At 38.8% G+C, this 14907-nt stretch overlaps 1 protein-coding gene across 5 annotated transcripts in view; it reads left to right on the top strand.

Annotated features, from left to right (window-relative positions):
• Positions 1–14907, top strand: part of LOC134224618 (Ig-like and fibronectin type-III domain-containing protein 1) — a 704696-nt gene that overhangs the window by 384331 nt on the left and 305458 nt on the right. Inside the window, exon 2 of one of the 5 annotated variants that reach the window (XM_062704044.1) lies at positions 2219–2264. The exons of the other annotated variants lie outside the window; for them this stretch is intronic. The gene's annotated coding sequence lies outside the window, so the exon portion shown is untranslated. The remainder of the gene's footprint in view (positions 1–2218; positions 2265–14907) is intronic. 5 annotated transcript variants of the gene reach the window in all.

Here is a 14907-nt window from a genome sequence, read left to right as displayed (position 1 = left end):
GAATTCCTGGGGGAATTCAGAATGAATTCCTGGGGGAATTCGGAATGAATTCCTGGGAGAATTCGGAATGAATTCCTGGGGGAATTCGGAATGAATTCCTGGGGGAATTCGGAATGAATTCCTGGGGTAAATCGGAATGAATTCCTGGGGAAATTCAAAATGAATTCCTGGGGAAATTCAAAATGAATTCCTTCACGAATTCATTTTGAATTCCTCCAGGAATTCATTCTGAATTCCCCCGAAAATTCATTTTAAATTCCCCCAGGAATTCAGAATGAAATCCCGGGGAATTCAGAATGAATTCCGGGTGGAATTCAGAATGAATTCCTGGGAGAATTCAGAATGAATTCCTGGGGGAATTCAGAATGAATTCTTGGGGAATTCAGAATGAATCCCTGGGGAATTCAGAATGAATTCCTGAGGAATTCAGAATGTATTCCTGGGAAGAATTGAGAGTGAATTCCTGGGAGAAATTCAGAATGAATTCCTGTGGGAATTCAGAATGAATTCCTGTGGGAATTCAGAATGAATTCCTGTGGGAATTCAGAATGAATTCCTGTGGGAATTCAGAATGAATTCCTGTGGGAATTCAGAATGAATTCCTGTGGGAATTCAGAATGAATTCCTGTGGGAATTCAGAATGAATTCCTGGGGGAATTCAGAATGAATTCCTGGGGGAATTCAGAATGAATTCCTGGGGGAATTCAGAATGAATTCCTGGGGGAATTCAGAATGAATTCCTGGGGGAATTCAGAATGAATTCCTGGGGGAATTCAGAATGAATTTCTGAATTCCCCGGGATTTCATTCTGAATTCCTGGGGGAATTTAAAATGAATTCTTGGGGGAATTTTGAATAAATTCCTGGGGGAATTCAGAATGAAATACTGGAGGAATTCAGAATGAATTACTGGAGGAATTTAGAATGAATTCGGGTGGGAATTCTCCTGGAATTTCTGCAGGAATTCAAACCTTTTTCTTAGAATTCCTTCAGGTTTCATCAATGAACTCTTTACTTCAGCAATTTCTCCCGCAAATTCCTTCCCCAATTCATTCGATTATTGATTCTGTATGCAATGCAAAATTGAAGAGTATGATGGAACTAATTTTGTGTCATTTTCCATAATTTCGATCATAATAAAATATTTTATTCGCTTTTATTGTCGGTCGTTTGCTATCATATTTTACCCATCCAAAAATTGTTTTGTTCTGTTAAAGAAGCATCCATACCGTATGGGAACTGTTCCGTTTTTCATCTCACTGAACGCATATTCATCTCATCGCAATAAAAAGATATATAGCACCCATCTCGTCGCTTCGTTTTGCGAGCATGCGTGCGCACTGATGAAAAAATCACAAAAATAAGCTATGAGATGAAGTGATGAACAGGTCCTCTATTTCACGCGAAAATTGGCAATATTCAAACCGCCGTCTCCCTTTGTCACGATCATTGCATTGTATATCCAAAATCGTCATACTTCTAGAAACGTGTAAGGTTTTGTTTTGGATGGATCCTGGAGTAAATTTTTCAGAATTTTAGTTTCCGCATATTCTTTGAAATCACAAAATAATTCTTAGATTTTCATGGCTTAACTATGATTCATCCAAACGTTTCTCCTGCTTCATATAATTTTTCATATAAGCAGTGTGATATGACTTGCATGCAACATGCTGGATTGCCAAAAACAGACTGCAAAAAACGTGGAACGGAACTATCCGGCTGGTTCTCAGTGGTCGTTGCATGATAATGTAATCTACTTTCAGTAGCCGATTTTCGACATCCCACTGATTGTTCTGTGAAAAAATCAAGAGATTTGATTGAAAACCGGCTGGTATTTGGATGAGTCAAAGTTGCCTAAGTTGCAAATACCGGCGGAGGTTCTTCGTTGCTTAGTTGGTTAAAAGCACCAGTCTAGCGTACTGATGGGTCGTGGGTTCGAGTCCCATCGAAGGAAAGTGGTTACCGCCAATACATTTTTCAAATCAAAATCATAATGAACATATTCACTTCGAAGTTTTTCAGAACATTGTGAATTAATAACCAGCTGATCAATATCCGAAAAATAAGCAATTAACATTGATTAAACTGAAGTAATATAACTTTATAACTGAATTTTAATAACAAGCATTTCGTAGATTTGTTGAAGCTTTTTACACTAGTATAACATCGATTGGCATAAAATATGAATAATTAATAGTATTATTTTTTCTCTTTTCCAGGTAAGCAAACGTAACGAGGAGAAGTTTTGCGATATTTAATTTATAGGTAAGGAAAGTCTAATCGTTTGCGGGTTCTATTTCTCGTCCGATTGAGTGGTTCTTTCGGGTTGGCAATTTGCTTCACTTGCCAAGACATAGAGTTCCATCTTCTAGCCACACTATAGGCAATCATTCGTACATTAGTATTGGCATTGAATGCTCTCAATTGATCGGCTATGCATAAAACATAGAATAAAGAACATTCCACACACACACATGTGTAAATTAAGCATGTTGTATAAGTCTCAGCCGAAAATCAATTCTTCATGCTTTTACAGATCTACTACATTTTAATTATTCATGGCAAAATCTATGGCATTTTTGTGCGATTCATGGCACTGGCTGCGCTTGGCATGAAAGATAGCACACACAAACTAAATCTGCCACTTCCAGTTCTGTCCACTGAGAAAATTTAAAGGTTAAGCTCAAAGATTCGTTATTTGAAATAAAACTAACAACTTGTGTAAAAGCAAATTTCATGTTCGAACGTGAAAACGAATCGTATGAGCTGTGTGAAGCCAAATCGATTTTTAAACCACCCGCATGGGAATATTATCTGTCAGTATGGTTACTACCCAGAGTTCAAAAAAGAGAAATCTACATGTATATTCCCTTGCGTGATTTCCATAGCCAATTTTCAATTTCAGTTAATCAATTATCTTTCATTTCCTTTCTGCGGAAATTCATTCAGCTCGTATACCACGAAAGCTCCCGATAAATTTGCAAATCTACTGGCGAACCATCGTGCTTCCAATTTTCAATCAACGTACGTCGGGAAAATTTATGATTCCTCCACATAACCCTATTCAAACAAATACACTCAAACTCGTGCTTCGTGCTTGAAACTGAAAGGCAAAAGATGGTAAACATAACATTCATGTAGAGCATACACTCGAGAATAACTCCTGCTCCGGTTGCCATTATCGTCGGTGAGAGAGCGATCATTTTGAAGAAGTAAATTTATTCCGAGGTTTTTGATGGCAGAAATTTTCAACCGACAGTCAACCATCGTAACGGAGGATCCCTTAAGATAAACGGGAACACCACTTCGAGGAAAAATGATTTTAAACAAATTGAAATCGATTGGAGTGGGGTGCTTGACTCATTGGTTATAGAGATACAACAAGGATTCGGGTTTTCTTTCTCATGATGAAATCATATGTTTGTGAATGAATGTACGTACAGGTTATCTAGAATACACAATAACATTGAGACATATAGGTTGGATATGGTCAATGAGAACTATTTGGAGCACATACAGATTCAAATTTTCGTTGCAATTTTCTCCAACCATTTTCAATAGATTTCTTTTCATCAGAATCCATTATGACCCATTCCAATGATTGAGCTGGAAAAAGCACTCTCTTTTCGAAACAATAAAACACTGAAAATACGTCCGCAATTCCATGAATATTGATCAACGTGGTGAGCACCGGTTTCCATCATTCTACTCACCTCCCACGTGATTTCCAAAAAATCACATTCCGCACTTCCTAAATCTTCATCAATCGAGGCAGAACGTTTATTTATAACATCGTTTCCAGTGCAAGAATGGAATATTTCAACATCCCAACATTCGTGAAAGCGCGCCTTCTATTATATCCTTTTTATGTCAACTCCCGTACTCCTGCTTTTTGTCACAACCATTTGTAACTACTACCGTTGCTTCTCATCCTCGTTTGCCACCGCTGGCTGGTTGAATTCCGATGGATATCGTCGCCATACACGTGCAGTGGCGGGCTTGTTCTCGTCATTTATCACACAATTTTCAGAATGGATTGGAACAAGACGGCACTGACTGACTGGTACCTCCGAGGGGAAGTCGTTTAAGTCGTTTACAAGCTTGACAGGCATTTCATACCAACGACCGACCCGGTTCAATCTGGCAGGACATAGCCGACAAATATGATAGCGCTCAGCAATGGCGACCGATGACATCGAACACGTGGACGTGGTTTCTGATTTCTTCATCTACCGTCTTTCATCCTGACTGTGGAAGAATAGTGATGGGAGATGATTGTGCTCAGTGGGATGGAGGCTTGTTTCTCCGATGACAACGACGAGTCACTGAATTTGGAAAACGGTAAAAATGGGAACCGTTTTCTTTACGGTCTTGTTCTACGATGACCGAATTGGTTGATGGAGCTTTATGTGACTTTGCTGAGCGGTTGGATGGATGGTGTTCCCGGCGAGGAGATTCAAGTTGGTATTTGTTGTCAGAATCATTGTTTCTACTCCATAGAACGTGGAAAATGTGGGTAGGTAGTAGTTTGTGGTAGTAGCTCAGGATACATCTGTATAATCAGCCACTACCTGGATGGAGCCATTGATTTAGACGACTGCCGGTTAATCTGGGTCATGTGCAGGTATCATTTTATATGGTTTATGTTCTGCAACAAAAGTGGATAGTTCCAGCGAACTTTTCTATTGTGGAACTCTTGGAAGACGAGGACACATTTGATGTACAGGGATGGACTCGGTGAATCTCGGTCGAGTACAATTCCTAAACTAAAGAAATTTGCCATAAAAAAATAAAAAAAATCCAATCAAGAAATCAAGGAGCAATAAATAAATATAAAATTTTCACAAATAAAACTAAATTTCCATAAACAATGAGGAATTTTCTACAAAACAAAAATGAATAAGCACTTTTAAAAGCAAAAATTGCAATTATAAAAGAAGAATGTTTCTTAAAAGAATCAAAATGTTCAACTTGTATTTTTTATGGAAATTTTCTTATTTTTTTCATTGCTCTTTATTGATTATTTTGTGGTGAATTTTTAATTTTTTATGGAAGAAAAAAAAATTTGTTGAAAACTTTGTAATTCTTTATTGCTAATATTGTTTTTTTTATGGAAATTTTGTATTTTTTCGTAGAACTTAAGGTCTACGAAAAAAGATTGAAGTGACAAAAGGTCGAAAGGACCATTGGTGTAATAAACAAAATGTCGAAAGGATAAAAGGTCGTGACATTTAGTGGAAAGCACATTTAGTCGAATGGACATTTAGTCTAATGGAAATTTAGACAAATGGACATTTAGGTCGAATGCACATTTGGTCGAATGGACATTTAGTCGAAAGGACATGAAGCCGAAAGGACATTTAGTCGAAAGGACATTTAGTCGAATGGAAATTTAGTCGAATGTTGAAAGTGTTTAGTCGGTAATAGGTAATAAGGTAAATAGATAATTCGCCAATAGTTTTTTGGTTAAATTTGAATAAATCTCGCGCTTAGTTTCATGGGGGCGTAACTGTATTGATCGATTTCTCTTAATCGATTTTATATGTTGTTAATAACTCAATTGAATCATTTGTTTGAGAAACTGCATAAGTCCATTTTACACTATTTCGAGAAAACAACAAAAAACTGTTTTTTAACAAATTTGCACCGAATCTTTCAATTTTTTCGATACAGATCAATAGTATTTGGCAAAACTTAACACCCTGGAGCACTTTTAGTGCAAAAAATGTAAGCAGTACTCCACAATTGCTCTTCAAAGTACGTGGACATATGTAGTTTCTCAAACAAACGAAATTTTTTTCATACAATCCTGAACAAAATTTTTTTTTTCGTATTTGTTGCCAGAATATGTATTTTTGGACGAGGATTCAGAATATATAAAAATCTCATTTTGGCCAAAAATGTTACATATGCAGTTTCTCAAACAAACGGTTCAATTGTTTCTACAAGCTGCAACCGTGATTCTTGATTCTGGTGCAAGATACAATCATCCTTTAGCACACCAAACCATTAAATCATCGGCAAACTATGTCAATTCGATACAATAATAAAAAGAAAACATCGATGAAGAGAAATCCATCAATACAGTTACGCCCCTATGAAACTAAGCGCGAGAAATAATCCACAAGGTACATTGACAAATTGATTAGAGGAATTCAGTGGACGTGAGGAAGTTCAATTAGCAGCGGAAGAAACGAATACGGATGCCAAAGAGGATTTTTCACCTGAGCTAATAGAAACTCCTGGAGACCCTGGTGGATTATAAAGAGATTTCAAACCTACAAAAATAGCCAAATATTAGGTACTGATGGTGAAATACACCCTCTAATCTCTTTTTCGGCACATGGTCAAAAACTAATGTTATTTTGCCAATACTTCATCGTAGTCGGCTTTGGAACATTTAGTTTAATGATATTTGGTCAAATGACATATCGTCGAAAGGACGTTTAGTCGAATGGAAATCGTTTTCTTATTCTTTTCATTGAAACTCTTTCTTTCACTCAATATTTATACAATAATTAGTTCAGAATAAAATTCCAACCATAATTCGTTAATTATTGGCCGAAAATTTAATTCCGACCAAATGGTTATATGACCTAATCTATTCGACGTCATGTCTATTGACGAAAAATCATTGACGAATCAAAAAGGTGGAATAGATTCATCGTAGTCGGTTAGAAGGGTTCGCCAATATCATTATCCAGTCGGGAATATTCTCGGAATGTTCACCGTTTTCGTATTATTTATTCTTTTTTTGAGCCATCATTCTTTGGACAATATTGAAGCAATAATTATGTGACTTTTATAAACACTACAATAAATCATTCAATTTTTAATTGTTCTAAAGTTCTTTTTTTTAAATAGCCTATCGACGGAACGTCATTAGACTAAATGTACCAGGATTTTTAATTCGAAAATCCGCTTTTGAACAAACGTCATTCGAAGATTCTTCATTCCAAAATCTAATTTCGACTTAATGTCCCTTCGACCAAACGTCCATTCGACGTAATGTCCTTTCGACCAAATGTCATTCGACTAAATGTCATTCGACGAAATGTCTTTCGACGAAATGGTATAGATTCAGTAGCTCCCGGGCGAGCATTGTATGATTTTTATTAGTTTCTCCACCCTCACTAACTCAATCTTCCACCAACCTTTGAATGCTACGAATAGCGATGAACAAAAGTTCGATATTCAAATTACTAACCTGTACATATTGCGAGAAGATTGAAAAATTCGAACCAGGGTCCGACGGTCGACTGTCGGAAAGCTGTTCCGCAAACGTCAAATCACTTGTTGCACGGTAAAAAAAATTGGTTTATTTTTTCGGTGTGAATGTTGATTATTAAAATCAACGGGAATATGCAACTTTAAACAAGTGTTACATGCTGCTATATTTTTTAAACAAGTTTTATGATACTTTAAAGGCATTTTGTCATATATTTATGTGATTTGAAAACATTTTAGATTTCTCGAATATTCTTGATATCGAGAAATATCAACACTTTTTGTACAGTGCATGCCATTTTGAAGTTTCCGACACTCAGTCTGCTTCTTCTTCTTTGCTCCGCAAAAATAGAATTTTTCTCTTTTCTCGCAATAGCTTACGAAAATATTTACCGTCATCCCTCCGCGATTATCATTGTGCTTTACTTCTTCTCACAGCGTAATTAAAAAGTTCTCAAACACTTTTCCGCACTGGAGCCATCCGAAATATAGATGGGATGGTTGTCAAACTCATTTTTTTCAAAATAAGTCACTTGTTTGAAGTGAAGATTTATTATAATTTTTCATTGAACTGACTGTGTCGCTTCTCCATTGGACGCTGACGACGGGACTGGGGTAATATTCTGGAGCTTCCACTCAGTGGGGATCGTATATTTTGGATTAATCGTTCCAATAATTAATATTCGATTTTATTCAAGGTTCCGAATCTTTGGTCTTGGTCATAAAGCTTCTCGGAGGGCATCACTGAAACGTGCAACACTTGATATTATTCTATCGTACACTGATTTACTGGCCAGTGCGAATAATCATTAGTTGCCCAATAAATCAGTCGTGGCGCGCAGGTCAGATTTACTTGAGTTCGACGTTTACTCACTACCGCCATCTAGTTTGTGAGTTGCCTAACTTGGTGAAAAGAACAGAGAAGTTAGTGTTTGGTTTTTATTTATTACCAGACTAAGGCCGGAGTCACCTGTGAAATACATAAAAGTCTTCTCCACTCAGCTCGGTCCACGGCTGCAGTCTGCGGTCCGCAAATCGTCCACCACCTGATCGATCCACTTTGCCCGCTGTGCACCTCGTCTTCTTTTCCCGTCGGATCTTTGTCGAGAACCATTTTTAACGGGTTATTGTCCGACAATCTGCCTACGTGCCCGACCTACCGCAGTCCTCCGATTTTCGCGGTGTGAACGATGGATGGTTCTGCCAACAGCTGATGCAACTCGTGGTTCATTCGCCTACTCCACGTACCGTCCGCCATCTGCACACCACCATGAACGGTACACAGCACTTTCCTTTCGAAAACTCCCAGTGCGCGTTGGTCCTCCACGAGCATCGTCCACGTATCGTGTCCGAAGACGACTACCGGTCAAATAAGCGTTTTGTAGATAGTCAGTTTGGTACGGCGGCGAACTCTATTCGGTCAAAGCGTTTTGTGGAGTCCAAAGTACGTACGATTTTCTGTCACGATGCGTCTCCGAATTTCTCTGCTGGTATCGTTATCGGCGGTCACCAGCGAGTCCAAGTATAGGAATTCTTCAACCGATCGTCACCACCGATAGAAACTCGTGGTGGGTGGCTTACATTGACCTCTCTTGAGCCTCTACCTATCATGTACTTCGTCTTCGACGTGTTGATGACTAGTCCAATCCGTTTAGCTTCGCTTTTCAGTCTGATGTAGGCTTCCTCCATCCTCTCAAAGTTACGTGCCATGATATCAATGTCGTCGGCGAAACCAAATAACTGGACGGAATTCGTGGAAATCGTACCACTCGTGTCAATCCCTGCCCTTCGTATTACTCCCTCCAAAGCGATGTTGAATAGCAGACACGAAAGACCATCACCTTGCCGTTGTTTTTCAGCCGGCCGATCTCCTCCTGGATTTCCTGGAGATTCGGAGCCGGAAGTCGCATGTCCTGCGCGCGTGCTCCTAGATTCATTACCATACCGCCACCGTTGTCTGCCATATCGCCATTCAGGTGCTCTTTTGTAGTGTTGCCGGCCCCTTTGGATCACCTCACGCTCGTTCGTAAAAAGGTTCCGTTTACGTCCTTACACATATCGGGCTGTGGCACGTGGCCCTTACGGGAACGGTTCAACTTCTCATAGAACTGTCGTGCGTTATTAGCGCGGTACAGTTCCTCCGTTTCTTCACGGTATCGATCTTCTTGCTGGCGCTTTTTCCTCCGAAAAATCGAGTTTTACGCTTGATAACATGCTAAATAATTTCGGTGACCAGTCGATAGTTCTGCTTACAGAAGAAACCACGACTGGACTCGATTTGGATATTCACTTTTTAATTAATTTACTTACCCGCACAAATCAGAACAAAATTTCGATGACCGGCCGATCGTTTTGCGCTGAAGAGTGAAGAAGACACGACTTGAAGCGAACTAAATTTTCACTTTCTAATTATTTACTCACCCGCACAAAGCACAACAAAATTTCAGTGACCGCCCGATCTTTTTGCTCACCGCACAAAGCTCCTTGAACAATGTTCTGGATAAATATTATACAGCACGTACTTAGTTTGAAAAAGTCGAATCATTGTTAATACGTAATAAAACAATCTCAACAAATTAAAGTTCATTACAGGAAGGGGAGCGCACTCCTTGTGTCCACAAAACTTCGTGCTTCACTTCTTCTCATCAGCTGCAGTACTGCAACAATAATTCCATTCAAATAATCAATTTAACATTCCAATTGTACCGGAGTCCGGGTAGTTCAACGCTACATAAGTAGGCATAACCGGCGCCTTGATTTCCGGTATCTGGTTTGGCGCCAGGCCTCTACACCCCAGGTTTACGAACTGGCTTTTTTCTGTATTCTATTATTCACTATGAGAACAACACGGAAACTAGGATGTTAACGATCATTCAGTTATTTGCGTTCGATCATTTAGTAGTTTTTCAATAACACATTCCAGAAGCTGAATTCCAAAATATGTTGTATGGTGGACTTCTAGTGCGAAGGTTTTTCTACAACTCTGCCTAATGGTTCGTTGTTTGAACTCCACTAGTAACGGAGTTATAGCTATACACAGTATTAAAATGTTACAGCATATGTGATGTAACAAAAAGGCTCCATTCGATTCGACTCATTTTTCCATCTCTTTTTAAAATTACAGCTTGTTATTACCATTGGGCTTGTATTCAATATTAGTTAGATGTAAAATTAGAGGCTATAGAACGCAAAAATATGGTTTAAAATATTTCCATGGAGTGTAATATTCAGAATTTTTAACTGTGTAGTTTCAGTAACTTATACTAAATGATAACAAAATTCCAATTACTTGGTTTAAGTTACTGCAACTAGCGCTCTAACTCCGTTTTTAGTAGAATTCCATTAGGCAAAGTTGTAGAAAAACCTTCGCACTAGAAGTCCACCATACAACATATTTCAGCAAATTCAGCTTCTGGAATGTGTTATTGATAAACTACTAAATGATAGAACGCAAATTACTGAATGATCGTTAACATCCTTGCACGGAAAACTGTCCTGCTTACACAGAAAATAAAGTCCACCACGATCGATCGTATTCGACCAAATCCTAGTCCGTATGAAGCAACTGTAGCATAAGAACTGTATGAGACACGAGCACCGATCAACAAACAAAAAATAGGCATTCGCATAACAACAGAACCATATCACAGAGGCACATTAATTATACTGTCCCCGAGAGCACAAGCAACTGGACCGAGATTCCGAAGGACACTTTCTCAATTTTCCACAATGAACGAAGTCTCACTTCTCACTCCTCACGTCTCACTTCGCACTACTCACTTCTCACAGTGAGAAAGAGAAATGGGGAGTGAAAAGTGAGAAGTGGGACGTCTTACTTTTCACTCATCATTTCTCACTTCTCAAGTAAGACGTCTCATTTCTCACTCCTATTTTCTTACGTATCACTTCCAGGGAATCATTTTTTTGGAATGCGCATGCAAAACAAGCGACAAAAGAGATCCAACGACAAAGCTTTGTTTTTGTCGGAGATAATAATGACAATGATCCGATAAATTTTGTCAGTAACCAAAAAGAAGACAATCTTGTTGCTAACTTTTCATCCCGTTATTTTGCATTATTTCTAGAGCAAATTTCGGTTTTATGCTATCACAGTTTCTGGTGTTATGGAAATATTCGAGAATCGAACAATGATTACAAAATTAGCATCGTATTTTGGGAAATATCAGAGCATGCAAAGCAAATGATTCCTGTCATATTGTGTTCGGGTTCTGATAAAGGTTTGTCACTAGGTGCGTTTGTCAGTAACAAACTCTGTTGATGACAAAGATCATATTGTTAGGCGTTGCTCGAATATTGATTCCCTGATCACTTCTCACTTTTCGCAGTGTGAGAAATTACTATTGAGAAGTGGAAGTGTGACACTAGATGACCTATTCGGCCGTATGACCTAGATTCTTTCACAAAAACCCGAATTCCATTCGCTCCAACCACAAACGCCCGAATGTATGGCAAAATAGTGGAGTGCGCCAATTACCGAGGAATAACGCTCCTTAATTCGGCGTACAAAATTATGTCCCGTATTCTATTCAACACATTGAGACCGCTTGAAGAGTCCTTCGTCGGCGGAAACCAAGCATGTTTTCGCGAGGGCCGATCAACAACGGATCAAATAAACCGTCTAAGACGAATTAAGTACTGTCCATTTAATTCCACCAGTTGATTTTCGTTATCTTTGCAGATACGTATTTCGACCACAACTGTGTGGTCGTCTTCAGTGTCTTGTACTTGACTCGACGGATCAAATGTTTACGGATCAAATGTTACCAACGGATCAAATGTTTACTGTGAGACAAATCCTTGATAATTTCCGGAAGTACAACTTGCAGACACATCATCTGTTTATTGATTTCAAGGTGGCGTACGATCCAGTGAAACGAAATGAATTATTGCAAATCATGCTTGAACATGGTTTTTCGGCGAAATTGATACGGTTGATTCGTATAACGTTGGACGATTCGAAATCAAGTGTAAGAGTTGCGGATGAAATATCGACGTCATTTTTTTTACCTTAGATGGATTAAAGCAGGGTGATGCACTCTCGAATCTACTGTTCAATATAGCGCTCGAGGGAGCGATTAGGAGAGCTGGTGTGCAAAGAAGCGGTACCATTATCACGAGATCGCATATGCTCCTGGGATTTGCGGACGATATCGATATTATCGGGATTTATCGCCGTGTCATGGAAGAGGCTTTTGTGTCTTTTAAGAGGGAGACAGCGAGGATGGGACTCACGATCAATACCAGAAAAACGGAATACATGCTCGCTGGCAATCAATGTGGGTTCATTAGTGGTGGTGGTAGCGAAATGGTGCTGGATGGTGAAAAGTTTGAAGTGGTAGAAGAATTTGTGTATCTTCTAGGAACTTCTCCGGGCATTTTTCAAGGAACTCTTCCCTTAATTCCTCCGGGATAACTTCCAGGAACTTTTCCGGGAATAACTCCATAAATTCAATAGCGAAATCTTCTAGGAAATTCTTCCAAGTATTTTTTTCGTCAATTCCTTCAGGTACTACTCCAGGTACTTCACTCGGAATTTACTACAGAATTTCATTCGGAAAACCCCTGGAATTCATCCGGTAATTTCTTCAGCAATTCATCTGAGAATACATTTCATTTGGGAATTTCTACATTAATTCCTCCTGACATTTTTCAAGGAATTCCTTCAGATATTACTCCGGAAATTCCTTCTCCAAGAATTATTTGAGGGCTTCCTGGGAATTCCTCTGGAAGTTCTTGTGGTAGTTCCTCCGGGAGTGCCTCCAGGAGTTTCTCCAAGAGTTCCTACGGGAATCCCTCCAGAAACTTGACCGGGAATTTCTGGAGGATTTTTGGCTGAAATTTCACGGGAAATGAGATTTCGGAATTTTCTCTAGAAATTCAACTCCGGGTATTCCACCGGCTGTTCCTTTGAAAATTCCTCCGGGAGTTCCACCAGTAGTTTTTCTGAGAATTCCTCCGGGAGGTCCTTCACGAGTTTTTCAAGGAGTTCCTGGAATTCTTACGGAAATTCATTTGAGAGTTCATCCAGGAGTACTTACGAGAGTTCCTCCACGATATCCTCCAAAATTTCTTCCTGTAATTCTTCAAGAAAGTCCTCCAGAAGTTCCACCGGCAGTGCCTCCGAGAATTCCTCTGATAATGTCTCCTGCAATTCCTCTGGGAACATCCGGAGGAGCTGCCGGTGAATTTCAGGAGGAACTCCTAGAAGAATTCCTGGAGGACCTCCCGGAGGAACTCCCATAGAAACTATCGGAAGAACTTCGGGAGGAATTTCCAGCTAAATTTCCGGAGGATCTCTCGGAGGAATTCTCGAAGGAACTTCTGGAGGAATTTCTGAAGATACTCCTAGGATTTTTTTTAAAGGAATCCCGGGAGGAACTGCCACTGAAGCTACCAGAAGAATCTTGGAGAATTCATCTTATGAACAATTCTCGTATATCTGAAACCTTTGCAGGGGTATGTAGCTGGACAATCATCATCATCAGAGGACCTCCCGGAGAATTCCCTGAGGAGCTTCCAGAGAAATTCTCGGGGGAGCTTCTGGAGGAATTTCTATAAGAATTCTTGAAGAAGCCAGAATGAATTCCAGAAAGAAATCCTGAATAAATTCCCGGAGGAATTTCTGGAGAAATTTCCGGAAGAATTTTCAGATAAACCCCCGTAGGAACTGCCAATAGCACTACCAGAATAATTCTCGGAGGAAATCCTGGAAGAATTCCCGGAGAAACAAGAAATTATTTGACACTTTCACGGAAAATTTTATGGAATTTACACAAGTAATTCGAAGATTTTTCGCAAAATTCTCAAGAATGTTTACTGGCAATTCTGCGGAATTTCCACGGTGCAATTTTTCAGAATTTTTTTATGAGAAACAGCATGAAAAAATTATCTTAAGAATTCTTGGAGTAAATAATGGTGGAATTTTCGGATCAATTCCCGGCAAAATTGTTGGTTGAATTCCTGAAGACATTGCCGAAGAAGTTGCTGGAGTCATTCCTAAAGAATCCCTGATAGAATTCCTGATAGAATGCCTGGAACAATTATCAGAGGAATTTCTGGAGAAAGCTTGCATATCGTTTTTCTCTGCATGTTTTATAATAAACATTATTTCAGAGAGGATTTGTCCAGAAATTCAGACGTATGGTTCTAGTTTTATAAAACTAGAGAATTTTTAAAATAATTGTTATAGCCGACTTTATATTCTTTCTGATTACTAAGTTTGTTAATAATTTTCTCACTTTATTAAAAAAAAAATATCTGATGAGCAATGTTTGTTAAATAAACGCATTACGCGACCGTTGCATTGTGGGCGTGAATGCGTCACGTTCATTGGCGTTGCGTTTTAGTACACGTTTTAGTATAAAACTACTATAAAATTCGATTCAGAAGACCTAAAAATGTTAACCTTTCCCCTCAAACTCGAAATCTTGACTACGCCCATGATTGGCCTTCTTTCCGAGCGTTATGGATAATAATAAACAAAAGTAACATCACGGTAAAAATTGCGCAAATTTTAAGTTTTATGGATCAAAATATAGTTTTTGACGTAGAACTACGTCTGTCTTTTCTATATTGGGTACACTTTACGATTGCAAAAAATCGAAAAACGTCACAAAAATATGATAGACTTTGATCTTTAATATCTCAGCCGTTTCTCGAT

This window comes from Armigeres subalbatus, chromosome 3 (genome assembly GCF_024139115.2).
Source record: "Armigeres subalbatus isolate Guangzhou_Male chromosome 3, GZ_Asu_2, whole genome shotgun sequence".
In the NCBI taxonomy this organism is placed as follows: domain Eukaryota; kingdom Metazoa; phylum Arthropoda; class Insecta; order Diptera; family Culicidae; genus Armigeres; species Armigeres subalbatus.
The sequence above is the reverse complement of the archived record's forward strand: the minus strand, read 5'-3'. Positions and strand labels throughout refer to the sequence as shown.